Consider the following 20,719-nt stretch of genomic DNA (forward strand, 5'->3'; position numbering starts at 1 on the left):
TAAAGTCTGGGATGGTGATACCTCCCGTTTTGGTTTTATTTTTCAGTATTACTTTGGCTATTCGGGGTCTTTTGTGGTTCCATACAAATTTTAGGATAGTTTGCTCTAACTTTGAGAAGTATACTGGTGCAATTTTGATTGGCATTGCATTGAATGTGTAGATAGCTTTGGTAGTAATGACATCTTAACTATATTTATTCTTCCTGTCCATGAGCATGGGATGTTTTTCCATTTCTTTGTGTCTTCTTCAATTTCCTTCATAAGTTTTCTGTAGTTTTCATCATACAGATCTTTTGTATCCTTGGTTAGGTTTATTCCTAGGTATTTTACTGTTTTTTGTGCAATTGTGAATGGGATCAGCTTCTTAATTTCTCTTTCTGTTGCTTCATTGTTGGTGTATAGAAATGCAACCAGTTTCTGTACGTTGATTTTGTACCCTGCAACTTGGCTAAATTCTTGGATCAGTTCTAGTAGGCTTCTGGTGGAGTCTGTTGGGTTTTCTATGTAGAGTATCATGTCGTCTGCAAAAAGTGATAGGTTGACCTCCTCTTTGCCAATTCTGATGCCCTTTATTTCCTTTTGTTGTCTGATGGCTGATGCTACGACTTCCAGCACTATGTGAAACAGCAGTGGTGAGAGTGGACATCCCTGTCGTGTTCCTGATCTCAGGGGGAAACTCTCAGTTTTTCCCTGTTGAGGATGATGTTGGCTGAAGACTTCTCATAGATGGCTTTTATGATGTTTAAGTAAGCTCCTTCTATCCCAACTTTCTCTTGAGTCTTTATTAAGAAGTGATGCTGTGGGGCGCCCGGGTGGCTTAGTCAGTTAAGCATCCGACTTTTCGCTCGGGTCATGATCTCGCGGTTCGTGGGTTCAAGCCCCGCGTCGGGCTCTGTGCTGACTGCCAGCTCAGAGCCTGGAGCCTGTTTCCAAGTCTGTGACTCCCTCTCTCTCTGACCCTCCCCTGCTCACACTGTCTCTCTCTCTCTCTCCTAGAAATAAATAAAACATTTAAAAAAAAAAAAGAAGGGATGCTGTAACTCTTGTGTTCTTAATCCCCTTTATTCTCTAAGTCTTGGATCTACAAGGCACATAGGAAGAGCCTTTTGACAATCATCCACAGTGCTTTCATCTAAAATCTCATTTGAAGAGGCAGGAATATGCTTTTCCTTATGAGGTATCTGTGTGGGGAATATCGGTCTGATTGGAATATTGTGAGGCCTGGTCAATACCCGCAGTCTCATTTCCAACATGAGCCAGTAGTAGCAGAAGAAGATACCAGTTTCTCTTCTCATGGCAGGAGCTGTGCAAACGCTGCCATTTCCTCGCTGTGACTGTCATCCAGCGAGGCCAGTGTGACTCCCAGCAGTTAACAAATATTTATGGAAGAGCTACCTGTTCCAGGCCCCCTGTGGGGCTGTGTATCACAGGCACATTTGTTAATGGAGAAGTACATCCATGCACAGAAACATACACATTCAGGGCTTCACAGAATTGCCTTTTTATTTATCTTTCAAATCCAGAAGGCATCATGTTGAAACTATCTGCTATAACTCTATGAATACTACAGCATTTTTGGCAATCTAATATGCTCCCCAGAAATCTTACATGTCTTCTAGCGATAGTGTTTCCAGGATTGATAGAGAAGTAATATATATGTGCCGCTTTGTTTATGTCCTGCATTTCGTCATGTATAACCCCCCTGTAGTCCTAAAATATAAGTCAGGTAGTTTTAGGTCAAGTAACTCATCTCTTAGAGGATAAGATGGAGGAATAAAACTATAAAAAAAATTTTTTTTTGGTTCCTATGTCTGTACTCTCAACTTTAACCATTCACCAGACTTATATGTTACATTGCTGTATGAGAGCCTTTTTAGAGCATGCCTATTGAACAGTCATAAATGATACAACATCATCACAATGGAAAGTACAATACATATTCATTGTTTCATGTTTAATGCCAAGTGTTGTATATACGAAAATGGAGGAAACAGTTGGCCCCCACTATTAGGAAGCTTGTATTTGAAACACTAAAGAGCCACACAACAGCAAAATTCAAGTCAGGAAGATCTGAATCAGGAAGATCTATTAATAAAAATAATCTTTATTATGATTTGTAGCTCTTTATGTGCATCTCCATTAAAATATTTAATTACCTGACTTGCTATTGATATATGTAATTTGGCCTTCACAGAGTGTGTACTATTGAATGGCTACACATGCATATGCAACACATTGATAAATATTATTTGAAATTAAATAAAATTAATATATTTCATTGTATAGAACAAACTAGTTTTTATTTCTAAATCACTAAGAGACAAATGAATTGGGCCTCATTAGTTATTAGACTTATCCAAAGTCTAATAATAGCAGCCTCATTCATATTCAAAGCAATGGACTTGTATTTCAATGTTGTTTGCTATATTACAATTTTATATTTTTGATGAAACACTAAAAGACAGAAATAACAACCTTACTAATACCCTTATCTTACATTAGCTTATTATAAACAAGTAGGATACTATTGAGTTCTGGTAGCATTAGTTGTCAGGAAAATTGCTCCTAAAAACTTGAAGAAAGTTCTAGGTGAGTGGCTAGTATTTAAGGATCAGCCTCATTTATAGGGGCAAATTTAACTCATTAAGCAGTGGCTATCAAATAATATATTTTTACTGTTGGGGAATCTAATAATAGAATCACAGCCCTCCCCAGAGAGAGTATGTACATATTCTTTAATAATTCATTTCTGTCCTACAGAGCCACCTGAGAAGTTTATGCATTGGGTTGTAGGATTCTGTGTGTAATACAAGGAGTTGGGCTGTTTTATCTATTGTTCTTAGACAGACTTTTCAGTTCCAATAGCATCGTCACTGAGATACGGGGTCATTTTGATTATGTAGATTTCACAGGTTATGAAATGTAATTCTTCCTATTTTCTCAATGTTAAGAGACTCCAAAAATGGAGAACAAAGCAATAAATTACAGGGAATTCCACATGATAAAGTAAGATGGGGATCCATCCTATCTATTTACATATAAAGGAGGTAGACAAAATTGGTTCTATAAGAATTAGCCGATCACCACTTCCAGTTTCTACAGAAGGTTGAGGAGGCCAGGGGGATGTTCTTTGGAGAGAATTGTTAATGTGCTAGATTCTTCTCTTCAAACAGGCAAGGAAATGATGGTTCCTCCCATCTCCACAATCCAGAAAGTTTCTTCAAATAAAATACTCATAAAGATCGACATAGGTACCCTGGAGTTTGAGGAACAAAGGGTTTCAGGTTTGACTTAAATATGAGTGGTTGAAAGGCCAGAAGCTGTGGGTGGGCCTACCTCTGCCTGCAGTTGGGCAAAAGAAAGTGCTTGGGATTGCCTTTTCATTGGGCAAAGTACAAGTCTCTAGTAGCTAGCTTCTGTAGAGGGGAGACAGCCATGAAAAACTTGTCTCAGAAGGATCTCTTCCAAGAGGACAAAGCTTTCCTAATGGAATGGTGGAAGACTGGAAGCCAAGAGGATACAAAAATAATTGTAAATGGCTAGAGGGCAGAGAGGCATTATCGGCTCCAAAGCAAATAAATACATTCAGAAATTTTCAGGTGGGATGGCAGAGGAATCTTCAGAAATCACCCACCAAGGGGGGATAGGGGGGCACAGGCACCAGATAGGAGCACAACACTTTGCCTCACATTATTTTTCCACCCTCACCTTCTATCCCTCACCTAGACCCTGGAAGAGTCAGAAACAGCAGTCAGTGAGTGAGGGATTAAGTACAATGAGAACAGGAAAGAGACCAGCTAACTTTCCCAGGCAAGTGTCCTAGCTGTGTGGAGAGGAAAGATTTAAATTGGAAAAAAAAAAAAAAACAAACCTGGAAATTTTGACATTATTATGAATTCTATTAATTATTGAAATATGTTCTTATATGACTTTTAAAGACTGGAAAGATTATAGAAACACTCTTTTTTAAAATTTTTTTTTAGCATTTACTCAGTTTTGAGAGACAGAATGAGTGGGAAAAGGGCAGAGAGAGAGAGAGACACAGAATCTGAAACGCGCTCTGAGCCATCAGCACAGAGCCTGATGTGGGGCTCGAACCCACAAATTGTGAGATCATGACCTGAGCTGACGTCGGATGCTTAACCGACTGAGCCACCCAGGCGCCCCTAGAAACATTCTCTTAATCCGGGGGCAGGAAAAGAGGAATCCAGAGAGCACTGAATGGGGAGCAGTAGGGAAGATTAAGATTAAGACCCTGCTTGTCCAATGTACAGGCTAAAGCTGCTGCACAACTGAGAATGCCAAAGCCCACTTTTTCAGAAGTTTCAATTCATAGCAATAAGTGGAGTTTGAACATTTATAATTACATAGTTATATTTTCTCAAACATTTTAGGTCTTTAAAATCAAAATAAGAATAGATTTGAGCATATTTGGCTAAATCACATATTTTTACAACTATGTAGGCAGGAAAGGCCATAGATTTAACTCTAATTATTGTAGATTCTGAAGTTAGCTAATCATATAGCTAGCTTAAAATTATTTGATGTATTTACTTATTTTATTTGAAAATAACAGAATTTGACAAGTCAAAATATTTATTGATTCCTATATCTAATTATAATGTACACATTAAAATTATGTCCCTCCCCACTTATATTTTCTGTGTCTCAAAAATAAATATTAAAAAAATGCCCTGAAATATATAATAACATAGACAAATTATAAAATATACACAATATATTGGTAAGCAGAAAATCTGGTATCTAGTTGTATTAGACTTTAATGAGGAGGCAACAACTTCACAGTAATTGGAATAAAAAATATAGTATGGAGGAGCTCCTGGGTGGCTCAGTTGATTAAGCGTCAGACTCTTGGTTTTGGCTCAGGTCATGATCTCATGGTTTGTGAGTTCAAGCCCTCAGTTGGGCTCTGTGCTGATTATGTGTGCCTGATTGGGGTTCTCCGTCCCCCTCTCTTTCTGTCTCTCATTCTCTTTCTCTCCCTCTCTCTTCCAAATAAATAAATCAACTTTAAAATACATATACATGCATGTATAATATATGTGGATATTATGGGGCATTATTAAGTAGCAAAAAGAGATTAAAGAATTGTAAAGAATACAGATAAAAAGAGCAGCCATTGTCTTTAGGACTGAGACATAGCCCCTAAAGAAAGTACAAATTTGGAAGATCCCCTCCCAGCTGCCAGCCAGGCTTCATTACAGAAGGTACAACTCTGGCCCTGGTTGGTAGAGTAGTTTGCTGAAAAGCCACAGGGCAAAGCTGGTAATTAGGAATGCCCTTTGAGGTAGATTCCAGACTGACCGACCGGGAGGCTGCTCATAAGGGTGATGCTGCTGGAACCTCGAGGGTGAGTCATGCTGGCTGCCTCCTCTGCAGCTGGTACATGGTAGGAGAAGAAAACAGGCACTCCAGAATCAAATTCCTGTCTCCTCCAGTGTCTCTCTGGCACCATCTAGTGACAGAGATGAACTAGTGTGTCACCGGGCTATGGCGAAATACTTGGAGAGTTCAGAGAGGCAATAAAAAGAATTTGGAGCTGAGAGGCAATAAAGTGGTAACTGGCATGCCAATTTTATTATGGAAAATACATAAAATTTGTAAGGATTGCAGATGGATGGACCTATAGATAAGTAGAGATATAAAATTTTTCACATATAGGAAACTAAAAATATACTGCATGATGTTATAAATGATATATTTTTTAGTACAGGCAATTAATAGGATAGTATAAGGGTTATTTTTTTAAATTTTGACAATTTAAAAAGAAGTGAGAACATGAGCAGGACTACCACATCAGTTAGGTTTTCTATGAAACAAAGTTTAACAAGATGAACATCATTAGGAAAAAGTAAAATAGATAACTGGAAAAGTAAAATTATTTCAGACTCTGTCAGGAATTTCCAAATCTGACCCACTGAATTAATGAAAATTAGAATAGCTAACCCACTATTTTCTCTACCAAAATTGCTTCTCTGAAAGACTGGGTCTGAAAACTTAGATCCAGTATAATTAATTTTCTGAAATTATATCTTATTTTATTTTATTAATTTTTTTTTTTAAGAGAGAGAGAGGGAGAACATGGGGGCGACAGAGAAACAGGGAGAGAGAGAATCTCAAGCAGGCTTCGGACTGTCAGTGCAGAGCTTGACTTGGGGCTGCATTCCATAAACCTTGAGATCTCGACCTGAGATGACATCAAATGTCAGTTGCTTAACTGACTGAGCCACCCAGGTTGCCCCTGAAAGTTTATCTCTTTTAAGCAGATGCTGTTAAATTCTAAGAGTTGCTTAGAATGTGAGGATTTTTGCATTAGTTTTCTGTCCAGCCATATTCTGTTAATGCAGAAGTTCTCAAAGTGTAGTCCCAGGACCAACAACATCAGCATCATCTTGGAACTTTCTAGAAAGCAAATCCTTGGTTGTAACCCAGACCTCCTGAATGAGAAATTCTGTCCATTGGGACAATCAGTCTCTGACTCTAGAATATCTCTTAGGTGATTCCAATGCATGCTAATCTTTGAGGGCCACTGAAGGTTTTGCTAACATAATTTTTTCTCACATTCTTACAGATCTAGAGAACATTTAATGAACATCCCTTTTTAGGGATCTATTTGGATACTTTTTGTTGTTGTTTTTTGTTTTTTGTGTGTGTTTTTTTTGTTTTGTTTTGTTTTGTTTTGTTTTAATGAGGGCTGGTTCTTCTGGTTGAGCTTCCCATTCATTTCTATCATGTTCATTGAACAGCTTGTGAATATTGTTATCTGGAATTATTTTGTATGGCAAAAATAACAATAAAATGCTTTAACTTCCCTCTTTCAAAAAGAATAGTGCAGCTTAAATATTTGGTGCACCAGATATTTAAGCTTTTGCTACTAGGAGCATTGAGGCAAATATCAGGATCAACCAGCTAATCTAATTCAGTGATGTGCTAAAATTGGGCATTCCTGGGAATTCAGGATGTTTTTTTTTTTTTTTTTGCAAAAAGTATCCTCATCACTTGCAGAGATTTCTTTGTATCCTAGAAGTATCATCCTACTGAATAGCATTTATCTTTAGTTGATGATTGAATAGATATAAAATCCTATATCCTATATAGAATAATGCCATTAAATGATTTAAAGTAGATATTCTTGAAATGGATTCTCTCTTCTAGACCATTTTTCCCCTCTAACATTGACTTTTAATTTAAAATATTTTATACTATCTACTAGGAAACTGCAAGCTTCAGATAGTATTTTTATTTATTGTTGCTTACATCTCAGGCATTATATTCAGAGCAGATCTAATATCATACTAACATGTTAAACAATCTTCGTATCTATATAGTATCTGATTATAGGTAAAGTACTGCTGTCCGAAGGTTTACCTCATCCTCCGTGTTTATGAGTGTGGACAGGAGAACAGACCAAGTTGACCCCCAAATCTAAGATGCTATATATTTTTTGATTGCTATAATTTCTATCCAGTGTTACCTGTCTAGATTCTGCACCCTTACGATATGTGTACATACCCAGGAGACCGTTTGCAGTCAGTCTATTATTAGCTTCTCAGAGTAAAGGTTCAGGTCTTTGACTTACATGATTGCAAACTAAATATTTCACTTTATTAATTTATTTTCTATTTTTGTCATTACTTACAATAAAAGGAAATACATTTATTCATGATAGTTGGTTCACAGTTAGGCTGTTGGACTGCGTTACCAATTCTAAGCCGCTGAATTATTAACAGATTCTCAATAAAAAGACACTTCCTTCTCTTGTCTCTTGGATATGAAGGAAGAGAATTGTATTTTAGATTTTCATTCCATTTATACAGAAGGTTCTTGATTCATCCACTGAGGCCACAAAGTTATGTTTTCGTGGTGAAAATTCCTCTCTTGGTATTTTGCAAGCATTTATAAGAATATTATTCTTCCTATAACACAGGTTTTAAAGAATTTATTAGGAACCTATTGAGTGTTTCTAACTTACCTGTAGACAGATGAAGATAGCACATACTGAAGAAGAATTTGCATGTTAGCTGAATTCCTATCTACTGTCTTAGTGCAAGGGCTTGATCTTCTTTTTCTCCACTCAGTTTTCATTTAATATCTGAAATCTAGAGCCATATTTTCCTACAAAGGCATACATTTCTGCTTTTCTTGCAAAATGTGTTTACCTTCACATATGTTACTGTATGTCACAACTATAAAAGTTCTATCTTTCTGAATTAAATTCTGTACCAAACTGCCTTTGAAAAATAATTTCTGGGTACCTAGGTGGCTCAGTCAGTTAAGTATCTGACTTCAGCTCAGGTTATGATCTCACGGTTCGTGGGTTCGAGTCCCACGTCGGGTTCTGTGCTGACAGCCAGCTCAGAGCCTGGAGCCAGCTTTGGATTCTGTGTCTCCCTCTCTCTCTCTGACCCTCCCCTGCTCACGCTATCTCTATCTCTCTCTCAAAAATAAATAAAACAGTTAAAAAATTTAATTAAAAATAAATAATAAAAATTTCTTATATTTTATTGATGATTTCATGTATTATTTTTTTTCCAGCTTAAGTATGATTAACCAATAAACAATGTATTTATTTAAATTGTTTAAAGCAATTGTTAAGGAGTACAACATAATTACTTAATATTTATATATATATTGTGAAATAATTACATCAATTAAGTTAATGTAGCCATCACTTCACTTAGATATCTTTTTTTGGTTGCAAATGCTTTACATCTATTTTCTTAGCAAATTACAAGTATATAATATAATATTAAATATAATTACTTTGTATGTTAGATCCTCAGCATTTATAACTGAATGCTTGTATTTACCTTTAACCAACATCTGTCTGCTTCCCCACCTTTCAGCCCTTGGCAGCCATCATTTGACTATTTGCTTCTAGAAGTTTTATTTTTTCAGATGCCACAAACAAGAATGATCCTATAGTATTTATCTTACTGTGTCTAGCTTATTTTATGTGTGTCTGGCATAATATCTGTGTACATCATGTTGTCACAAATGGCAGGATTTTCCTTTTTTCTTATGGCTGAATAATACTCTCTTGTATGTGTGTTTATATCTATACTTGGCATTTCCTTCTTGTGCATTCTGTTGATACCTTCTCATACTGCAGTGATTTCAAGATCATAGATGACTGTGGTAAGTTGAATTTGGGACTGTGGAACATAATCTTACTTCAACTAACTGATTGTAGTAGCATGGTTGTGCTTGTATTAGTACCAGAGAGAGCTGAAAGAAAAGTCAGAGAGCTTTGCTTGATATAGATATTTTATTGAGCAAGAAACAGATGGTTCAAGAATAGGGATACTTCAAACCTGAAACTGGTATGACTCTCAGAGATGTGATTTAGGGTCACTTCTGAATTGGAAATGAGGAAGTTCTTTAACCTTTATAGTGATTGGTTTTAACAATGGGAGTTTCCAGATGTCAAGAGTTTGGTTGAAAGTGATTATCTTCTATCATGTTAGAAAGATGGGTTAAGATTTTTTTATGATTATCAAAGGTATTTACAGGAAATAATTCAAGTTATTATTAATTTTGTATTCATGAAATAAGCTATACTAAGTTTTGCTTATGAGGCATAAATGGTTTTGACTGCTCAATAGATCCTCAAGCCTGGTCTCCATTTTTTTTTTTTTTTTAATGTTTATTTATTTTTGAGAGAGAGACACAGAGTGTGAGCAGGGGAGGGTCAGAGAGAGAGGGAGACACAGAATCTGAGGGAGGCTCCAGGCTCCAAACTGTCAGCACAGAGCCTGACGTGGGCCTCAAACCCACGAACTGTGAGATCATGACCTGAGCTGAAGTCAGCCGCTTAACCAACTGAGCCATCCAGGTGCCCCGACTGGTCTTCGTTTTATTTTATTTTAACAAGAGATTCTTCTGATGTCTTTAAAGACATGGCTAATGTAAACCTTGGTATCCTAAATCAGGGAACATTTAGATCTCCATCTACAGCATTCACACTTTCTTATTAGGATCCCAAATTCTGAAAGGCATAAAGTTTAGGGTCTGAGATGCTAGGGTGGATCATAGACGCATGGTGCTCAATCTTCATCACCTGTTTAAGTAAATCAATTAAACAAATATTTTAACAAATACCCTAATCAAGGATTTATTTCATTCTATGACTGTCTTTGGTTTTACATATATAACATATATACTGTGTGCCAAGAGCTATGTTCAATGTTTTAGAAGGGTTATCTTCTTTAATAACAATCCAATTCAAAAAAATATTTTTATTTATTTATTTATTTATTTATTTACTTCAAATAGTTTATTATCAAGTTGGTTACCATAGAACACCCAGTGCTCATCCCCACAAGTGCCCTCCTCCATACCCATTCCCCCCCTCCCCACCACACCCATCAGTCCTCAGTTTGTTCTCATCATTCAAGAGTCTCTAATGGTTTGCCTCTCTCCTTCTCCCCCGCCATTTTCCCTTTTTTTTTCTCACCCATGGTCCTCTGTTAAGTTACTCCAAATCCTCCTATACGTGCAAGCATATGATATTTGTCCTTCTCTGCCTGACTTATTTCACTCAGCATAACACCCTCAAGGTCCATCAGTGTTGCTACGCATGGCCAGATTTCATTCTATCTCATTGCCATGTAGTATTCCATAGTATAGATAAACCACATCTTCTTGACCCATTCATCTGTTGATGGACACATAGGCTCTTTCCATGTTTTAGCTATTGTGGAGAGTGCTGCTATGAACATTGGGGTACATGTGCTCCTATTCCTCAGCATTCCTATATCCCTTGGGTAAATTCCTAGCAGTGCTATTGCTGGGTCATAGGAGAGTTCTATTGTTAATTTTTTGAGGAACCTCCACACTGTTTTCCAGAGGGGCTGTACCAGTTTACATTCCCACCAACAGTGTAGGAAGGTGACTATTTCTCCACATCCTCGCCAGCATCTAGAGTCCTCTGATTTGCTTATTTTAACCACTCTGACCGGCATGAGGTGGTATCTCAGTGTGGTTTTGATTTGTATTTCCCTGATGAGGAGGGATGCTGAGCATCATTTCATGTGTCTGTTGGCCATCTGGATGTCCTCTTTGGAGAAGTTTCTGTTCATATCTTCTACCCATTTCTTCACTAGGTTGTTTTCTGGGTGTGGAGTTTAGTGAGTTCCTTATATATTTTGGATATTAACCCTTAATCTGAAATGTAATTTGCAACTATCTTTTCCCATTCCGTTGGTTTCCTATTAGTTTTTTGGATTGTTTCCTTTGCCATGCAGAAGCTTTTAATCTTGATGAGGTCCCAATAGTTTATTTTTGCCCTTGATTCCCTTGCTTTTGGGGATGTGTCAAGTAAGAAGTTGCTGTGATGGAGGTCAAGGAGGTTGTTTCCTGCTTTCTCCTCTAGGGTTTTGATGGTTTTCTGTCTCACGTTCAGGTCCTTTAGCCATTTTGAGTTTATTTTTGTGCATGGTGTGAGAAAATGATCTAGTTTCATTGTTCTGCATGTTGCTGTTCAGTTCTCCCAACACCATCTGTTAAAGAGGCTGTCTTTTTCCCATTGGGTAGTCTTTCCTTCTTTGTCAAAGATTAGTTGGCTGTTTACCTTCGGGTCGAGATCTGAGTTCTCAATTCTATTCCATTGGTCTATGTGTCTATTTTTGTGCCAATACCATACTGTCTTGATGATGACAGCTTTGTAGTAGAGGCTAAAGTCTGGGATGGTGATGCCTCCCGTTTTGGTTTTATTTTTCAGTATTACTTTGGCTATTCGGGGTCTTTTGTGGTTCCATACAAATTTTAAGATAGTTTGCTCTAACTTTGAGAAGTATGCTGGTGCAATTTTGATTGTAATTGCATTGAATGTGTAGGTAGCTTTGGGTAGTTATGACATTTTAACTATATTTATTCTTCCTATCCATAAGGATGGAATGTTTTTCCATTTCTTTGTGTTTTCTATAGTTTTCATGATACAGATCTCTTGTATGCTTGGTTAGGTTTATTCCTAAGTATTTTATGGTTTTTTGTGCAATTGTGAATGGAATCAGTTTCTTGATTTCTCTTTCTGTTGCTTCATTATTGGTGTATAAAAAATGCAACCGATTTCTGTACGTTGATTTTGTACCCTGCAACTTGGCTAAATTCTTGGATCAGTTTTAGTAGGCTTCTGGTGGAGTCTTTCGGGTTTTCTATGTAGAGGATCATGTCGTCTGCGAAAAGTGAAAGTTTGACTTCCTCTTTGCCAGTTATGATGCCTTTTATTTCCTTTTGTTGTCTGATGGCTGATGCTAGGACTTCCCGCACTATGTTAAACAGCAGTGGTGAGAGTGGACATCCCTGTCGTGTTCCTGATCTCAGGGGGAAAGCTCTCAATTTTTCCCCGTTGAGGATGATGTTAGCTGAAGGCTTCTCATAAATGGCTTTTATGATGTTTAGGTCTAGACTTTCTCTAGAGTCTTTATTAAGAAGGGATGCTGTATTTTGTCAAAGGCTTTTTATGCATCTATCGACAGGATCATATGGTTTTTATCTTTTGTTGATGTGATGAATCACATTGATTGATTTGCGATTGTTGAACCAGCCCTGTAACCCAGGAATGAATCCCACTTGATCTTGGTGGATAATTCGTTTTATGTGCTGTTGGATTTGATTTGCAAGTATCTTGTTGAGGATTTTTGCATCCGTATTCATCAAGGACATTGACCTTTAGTCCTCATCTTTTGCTGGATCTCTGTCTGGCTTGGAAATTAGAGTGATGCTGGCTTCATAAAATGAGTCTGGGAGTTTTCCTTCGAGTTCTATTTTTTGGAATAGCTTGAGAATTGGTATTAATTCCATTTTAAACAGCTGGTAGAATTCCCCATGGAAGCCATCAGTCCAGGGCTCTTATATATTGGGAGGTTTTTGATATCTGATTCGATTTCTTCACTAGTTATGAGTCTGTTCAGATTTCCTATCTCTCCCTTGTGAATTTTGGTAGTGAGTGTGTGTTTAGGAATTTGTCCATTTCTTCTAAGTTGTCCAATTTGTTGGCATATAATTTTTCATAGTATTCTCTGATAATTGCTTGTATTTCTGAGGGGTTGGCTGTAATAAGTCCATTTTCATTCATGACTTTGTCTATTTGGGTGCTCTCTCTTTTCTTTTTGAGAAGCCTGGCTAGAGGTTTGTCAATTTTGTTTATTTTTTCAAAAAACCAACTCTTGGTTTCATTGATCTGTTCAATTATTTCTTTGGTCTCTATGTTATTTATTTCTACTCTGAGTTTTACTATTTCTTTTCTTCTGCTGGGTTTAGGGCATTCTTGTTGCTCTGCCTGTAGTTCCTTTAGGTGAGCTGTTAGATTTTGGACTTGCGCTTTTTCTAATCTCTTGAAATAGGCCTGGAGTGCCATGCTTTTCCTTTTAGGCCTGCCTTTGCTGCATCCCATAGATTTTGGATTGTTGTGGTTTCATTTTCATTTGTTTCCATATAATTTTTAATTTCTTTTCTAATCGCCTGATTGACCCATTCATTCGTTAGTAGGGTGTTCTTTAACCTCCATGTTTTTGGAGGTTTTCCAGACTTCTTCTTGTGATTGATTTCAAGTTTCGAAGCATTATGATCTGAGAGTGTGCATGGTATGATCTCAATTCTTTTATATTTATTGAGGGCTGCTTTATGCCCCAGTATGTGATCTGTCTTGGAGAATGTGCCATGCGTACTTGAGAAGAAAGTGAATTCCCTAGCCTCAAGATATAGAGTTCTAAATTTATCTGTCAGATCCATCTGGTCCAATGTGTTGTCAAGTCCATTATTTCTTTAGTGATTTTCTGTCTGGTTGACCTATCCATTGCTGTAAGTGGAGTATTAAAGTCCCCTACTATTAGCACATTCTTATTTATAAGCTTGTTTCTGTTTGTGATTGATTGTTTTAAGTATTTAGGTGCTCCCATATTTGGTGCATAGACATTTACAATTGTTAGTTCTTCCTGATGGGTAGACCCTGTAATTGTAATATAATGCCCTTCTTCATCTCTTGTTATTTTCTTAATTTAAAGTCCAGTTTTTTCTGATATAAGTGTAGCTACCCCAGCTTTCTCTTGATTTCCTGTAGCATGATATATATTTCTCCATCCCCTTACTTTTAATCTGAAGGTATCTTCCAGTCTAAAATGAGTTTCTTGTAGACAGCATATAGATGGATTTTGTTTTTTTATCCATTCTGCTACCCTATGTCTTTTGATTGGAACATTCAGCCCATTTACATTCAGTGTTATTATTGAAATATGTGGGTTTAGAGTCTTTGTATCTTTTGTAGGGTTCATGTTTGTGGTGGTGTCTCTGGTATCTTTGTTCCTTGCAACCTTTCCTTCAGAGTGTCCCCCTCAGGATTTCTTGTAGGGCTGGCTTCGTGGTGACAAATTCTTTCAATTTCTGTTTATTTGGAAAGACTTTCATCTCTCCTTCTATTTTGAATGACAGGCTTGCTGGATAGAGGATTCTTGGCTGCATAGTTTTACTGTTCATCACATTGAAGATCTCCTGCCATTCCTTTCTGGCCTGCCAAGTTTCAGTAGATAGGTCTGTCACCACTCTGATAGGTTTCCCTTTGTATGTTAGGGCCCTTTTCTCCCTAGCTGCTTTCAAAATTCTCTCCTTGTCCTTATATTTTGCCAGATTCACTATGATATGCCATGCAGAAGATCGATTCAAGTTACATCTGAGGGGAGCTTTCTGAGCCTCTTGTATTTCAACATTTACTTCCTTCCCCAGGTTGGGGAAGTTCTCTGCTATAATTCGTTACAGGACTCCTTCAGCACCTTTCCCTCTCTTTTCCTCTTCTGGGATTCCTATGATATGGATACTGTTGCGTTTGACCGTATCGCTGAGCTCTCGAACTCTTCTTTCATGTTCCTGGATCAGTTTGTCTCTTTTTTTCTCAGTTTCCTCTTTTTCCATAATGGTGTCTTCTAAATCACTTATTCTCCTTTCTGTCTCTTCAATCCGTGCATTGGACACCTCCAATTTATTATGTATCTCATTTATCACATTTTTTAATTCATCATGCCTATTTTTATGCTCCATTTTGTGTGTAGCCATAGTTTCTTTGATGTCCCCTATGCTTTTTTCAAGCCCAGCTATTAATTTTATGATTATTGTTCTAAAATCTTGTTCTGTTATGCTGCTTATATCTGTTTTGAGCAGTTCATTAGCTGTCAATTCTTCTTGGAATTTCTTTGGAGGAGAGCTCTTTCATTTCATCATTTTAGTTGGCTTTCTGTCTCTTGTTAGTTTTAAAGACTTGTTATGCTCTCAGCACCTGTGAGCGCTGCTGTACCCAAGAAGATTCTTTGACTGTCCAGGGCGCATCCTTTCAGAGAGTGTGTTTTGAATGGTATCTCTTTGTCTCTCTTGTTGAGATCTTGTTTATTTTATTTTCCTATTCGTAGTGATATTTGGGGCTCTCCACCATGTGTACTTTGGCTTGTTTCTTGATGGAGCCCTGGAGAAGAAAACAGACAGACAAACACACAGGGAACAGAGGCACACAAACACACAGACAAATCCAACAAACATGCAAACTGAGAGGGAAAACGAAAAAGTTAAGAGAAAAGATTGAGAAGGGAAGGCAACTAATAGAAAATAAAAAATACATAAAAAGGTCAAAAAGAAGAAAAGAAAAGGAAAAAAGAAAACCAATGGACAAAGAACAGTTTATAGTATATAGCTGGATTTCCCAGCTACAATTAAATAGCCGGGTGTATGCAGTGCAGGTTGAAGAGCACAGAGAAAGAGAGAGAAGACAGGGCGGGGATGAGGCAAAATTTGAAATAGAATGAACAGGTAGAAGGGATAAGAAGCCTTTTTTCCAAGAGCTAAAGGGTGGACTATGATTAGAGAGGTGAGAGAAGGACACTGGTGTTATCCAGAGAAACTATATAGTCTAATTGCTTCTGAGAGAAAGAGATGATAAGGTAGGTAGGGATAGAGTTTACATCTACAGAATGGACTAAATGTGACTGTTTAAGCAAGCCGGTGACCAGGGTTGATCAGGTCAGTGTTCCGGGGGTCGGGGGGGAAAGGAGGAGGGCAGCTCTCTAGCAGTGATGGGCGTGGTGTGATCCAGTGCATCAGGTGGCGTTTCTGCCTTGGCGATTGTGGGGAGGAGAGTGGCGGCATTCCAGTCCCTTCTTGAACCAAGAGCTGCACCTTGCTTTTTTGGGTGTGTAAACTCCCCGTTCTGGGGGCGCAGTCAGAGTGGGTTGCGCTCTTTAACCCAGGCCAGGCCTAGTTTCCAAATCCCAGTCTGCGTGCCCCACTGAAATTGCCTTAGACACAACCTCACAGGTGATCCCCTCAGGGCAATTCCAAGCCTCTTGCATAGCCCTGGGGATGGAGCCAGAATTATTGCTCCCTTCTCCTCCAGGTTGGGTTGGAGAGCAAGGACAGAGGTTTGCCTGGGGGGGCGCGCTGGGCCCACTGGAGAGCAGGAAACCAGGTCCCTCTGTATCTTGTCACCCGAAACACAAACTCGTGGGCAAATCTCCCAGATTTAAGCCCTTCACCTTCCTTCTAGGGGCCCAGCCAAGCCAGGAGCGCGGAGGCCCGGTATGCGCGCGGCTCCTCCAGGGGTCCAGCCAGCCAGGAGCACAAAGGAGCGGTGGTGCACAGCTCCTCTGGGGGTCCAGGAGCTCTAAGGAGCGGTCGGCGTGCAGCCGCTCCCGGACGAGTTGGTGTGCGGGGACCTGGTGCACAGGGATTTGGTGCCCACAGTCCTTCTGTGCCCCAAGCGGAGGTTTTTCTGTTTCCCAGTGACATGGACCATGTCTTGAGTAGTTTTGGACTCTCTCTTTCCCCTCTCACTCCCTGCATTGGGGGATCTCCCCAGTCCTTCTGAGTCTCTGATCCCGGCCCGATTTTATCTTCCCCACTTCACACTCAACGTTAGAAGACTTTCTCAGTGGATTCTGCGTCCTTTTCTGCCAGTCTCCTGGGTTCTGTAAGGTTTCCTATGGCTTCAGATCTTTTCCATGTGAGATATGGGGGCGAGTGTAATGCATGGAGATCCCTACTTCTCCGCTATCTTCAGGACTGCTCACCAAAAAAAAAAAATGTTTATTTATTTGAGAGAGATCATGAACAAAGGAAGGGGTAGAGAGAAAGGAAACAGAGAATCTCAAGCAGGCTCTGCTCTGCCAGCACAGAGACTGAGGCAGGGCTCAATTTCACAACCATAAGATTGTGACTTGAGCTGAAATCCAGAGTTGGGCACTAAACTGACTCAGCCACCTAGCACCCCAATGACAATCTAATTATCAAATATTTTATCAATGAGAATACTGCGGAACAGAAACATTAAGTAATTTGCCCTTGGCCACACAAATAGCAAGGGAAAGAGATGGCATTTGAATCTCAACTGTAAGGATTTTAGAGCTATTACTAAATTTTTAACAGCTTTATTGAGGGATAATTAACATACAAACAGACGGAAAAAGGACATATGTGTTTAATGTGTACAAGTTGATGAGTTTGGACCTATGTATACAACTGAGATACTGTCATCACAATCAAGATAATAAAATGTATCTGTCGTCTCTAAAAGTTTCTTTGAGCTCCCACTTCTACGGTACGAATGCTTAACATGAGATCTATTCTCTTAACAAAATTTTAAGTGTGCAGCACTTTGTTAACTATGGGCACTATGTTATATAGCAGGTCTCCAGAACTCATTCATCTTTCATAAACGAAACTCAATACACATTGAAAAACAACTACCATTTTCTTATCCACCGCTGCAGCCCTGGCAACCACCATTCTGTTCTCTGCTTCTATAAGTTTGACAGTTTTAAATACCTCACATAGGTGAAATCATGTAGTGTGTGTTCTCTGAAACAGGCTTATTTCACTTAATATAGTGTACTTCAGATTCATCCATGTTGTCACAATGGTTGGGCTTCCTTTGTTTTCAAAGCTGAATAATATTCCACTTACCAAACTGCGTTTTTGAGAATGAAAAGCTGAAGAGGTAAGTTTTATCAGGAAATATTATGATCATCTCTGGAAGAACTGGAATCAATAGACAGTTATAGTTGTCATAGAAATTGCTGTCATGAAATTCTTTCACTGAAAAGGCAAATTTGTATGGGATGTCAACATGTCTGATGTCAACATTTATGGTTATTTTTTCTTCCTTTTTCCCTTTTTGCTATCCTGGTCTTCAGCTTTCATTCTAATTTTGACTTCTTCCTCCTTCTATATGGCCTTATTTGTGAAAATTTCCCTGTGTTTGGTGAAATGTTCTGTTGATATTTCTCAAACTTCAAGCCTGTTTCCCCTATAGTATATATATTTTTTAATTTATATTTCAATTAGCTACCATACCGTACAAAATTGATTTCAGGAGTAGAATTCAGTGATTCTTCACTTACATACAACACCCAGTGCTCAATACAAGTGCTCTCCTTAACACCCATCACCCATCTGGACCATCCCCCACTCACTTTCTTCCATCAACTCTCAGTTTGTTCTCTGTCATTAGGAGTCTTTTCTGGTTTGTTCCCCTTTCTTCAACCCTCCCCCCCCGCCCCCCGCCATGTGTTCATCTATTTTGTTTCTTCAATTCCACATATGAGTGAAATCATATGTTTTTTATCTTTCTCTGATTGACTCATCTTGCTTAGCATAATATGTTTTACTTCCCTTCATGACATTGTAAATAGCAAGATTTCATTCTTTTTGATGGCTGAGTAGTATTCCATTGTATTTGTATACCTCATCTTCTTTACCCATTCATCAGTCAATGGGCATTTGGGTTCTCTCCATAGTTTGGGTATTGTTGATAATGCTGCTATAAACATCAGGGTGCATTATCAGTACGTTTGTATTCTTTGGGTAAGTACCTAATAGTGCAATTGCTGGATCATAGGGTAGTTCTATTTTTAGTTTTGTGAGGAGCCTCCATCCTATTCTCCAGAGTGGCTGCACCAGTTTGAATTCCCACCAGCAGTGCAAGAGGGTTCCCCTTTCTCTGCATCCTTGACAACCCCTGTTGTTTCTTTAGTTGGTAATTTTAGCCATCTGACAGTTGTGAGGTGGTGTGTCATCATGGTTTTGATTTGTATTTCCCTGATAATAGTGATGTTGAATGTCTTTTCATGTGTCTGTTAGCCATCTGGATGTCTTCCTTGATAAAGTGTCTATTCACGTCTTCTTCCTTGCTGTGCAGAAGCTTCTTATTTAGATGAAGTCTCAGTAGTTTATGTTTGCCTTTGTTTCCCTTGCCTTTGGCAACACGTCTAGTAAAAAGTTGCTGCGGCCAAGATCAGAGGGGTTGCTGCATGTATTCTCCTCTAGGATTTTGATGGCTTTCTACCTCACATTTTTTTTTTTCATTCATTTTGAATTAATTTTGGGGTATGATGTAAGAAAGTGATCCAGATTCATTCTTCTGCATGTTGCTGTCACTTTTCTCACACCATTTGCTGAAGAGACTGTCTTTTTTCCATTGGATATTTTTTTCCTGTTTTGTAAAAGATTAGTTAACCATATGGGTTGTGAGTCCATTTCTGGGTTTCTATTCTATTCCATTGATCTATGTGCCTGTTGTTGTTGTTTGCCAGCACCATATCATCTTCATGACTATAGCTTTATAATATAACTTAAAATCCAGAATCTTGATGACTCCAGTTTTGCTTTTCTTTTTTAGTATTGTTTTGGCTTGTGGGGGTCATTTGTGGTTCCATACAAAATTTGAGATTTGAATTTAGCTCTGTGAAGAATGCTAGTGGTATCTTTATGGGGATTGCGTTAAATGTATAGATTGCTTTGGGTAGTATAGACTTTTTAACAATGTTTGTTCTTCCAATTCATGAGCATGGAATACGTTTCCATTTCTTTGCGTCCTCTTCAATTTCTTTTGTAAGTCTTTTTAGTTTTCGGAGTACAGATCTTTTACCTCTTTAGTTAGTTTTTCTTTCTAAGGATCTTATTGTTTTTAGTGCAATTGTAAATGGAATCAATACCTTGATTACTTTTGCTCCTGCTTTGTTATTGGTGTATAGAAATGCAACAGATTTCTACACATTGATTTTACATCCTGTGATTTTGCTGAATTCATATATTCTAGCATTTTTTGTGGAGTCTTTCAGATTTTCTACACAGAGTATTATGTCATCTGAAAACAGTGAAAGTTTGACTTCTTCCTTGCCAATTTGTATGCCCTTTATTTATTTTTGTTTTCTTATTGCTAAGGCTAAGACTTCTAGTACTGTGTTAAATAGTAATGGTGATGGTGGGCATTTGTGTCTTATTCCTGACTACAGGGGAAGGCTCTCAGTTTTTTCCTATTGAAGATGTTATTAGCTGTGGCCTTTATGATGTTGAGTTATGTCCCATCTATCCTTACTTTGTTGAAGGTTTTTATCAAAAATTGATCCTATATTTCATCAAATGCTTTTATTGCATATATTGATGAGATCATATAGTTTTTATCTTTTCTTTTATTAATGTGGTATATCATGTTGATTGATTTGTGACTACTGAACTGACCTTGCAGCTGAGGAATAAATCCCACTTGATCATAGTGAATGGTTATTTTAATGTACTGTTGGATTCAATTTGCTAGTATGTGGTTGAGAATTTTTGCCTCCAGATTCATCAAGGATAATTTTCCTTTTTTAGTGGGGTCATTTTCTGGTTTGGGAATCCAAGTACTGCTGGCTTCATAGAATAGGTTTGGAAAACTTTCCTT

The sequence above is a fragment of the Hyaena hyaena genome, unplaced genomic scaffold (assembly GCF_003009895.1).
Source record: "Hyaena hyaena isolate Hyena2069 unplaced genomic scaffold, ASM300989v1 scaffold_508, whole genome shotgun sequence".
Taxonomy (NCBI): domain Eukaryota; kingdom Metazoa; phylum Chordata; class Mammalia; order Carnivora; family Hyaenidae; genus Hyaena; species Hyaena hyaena.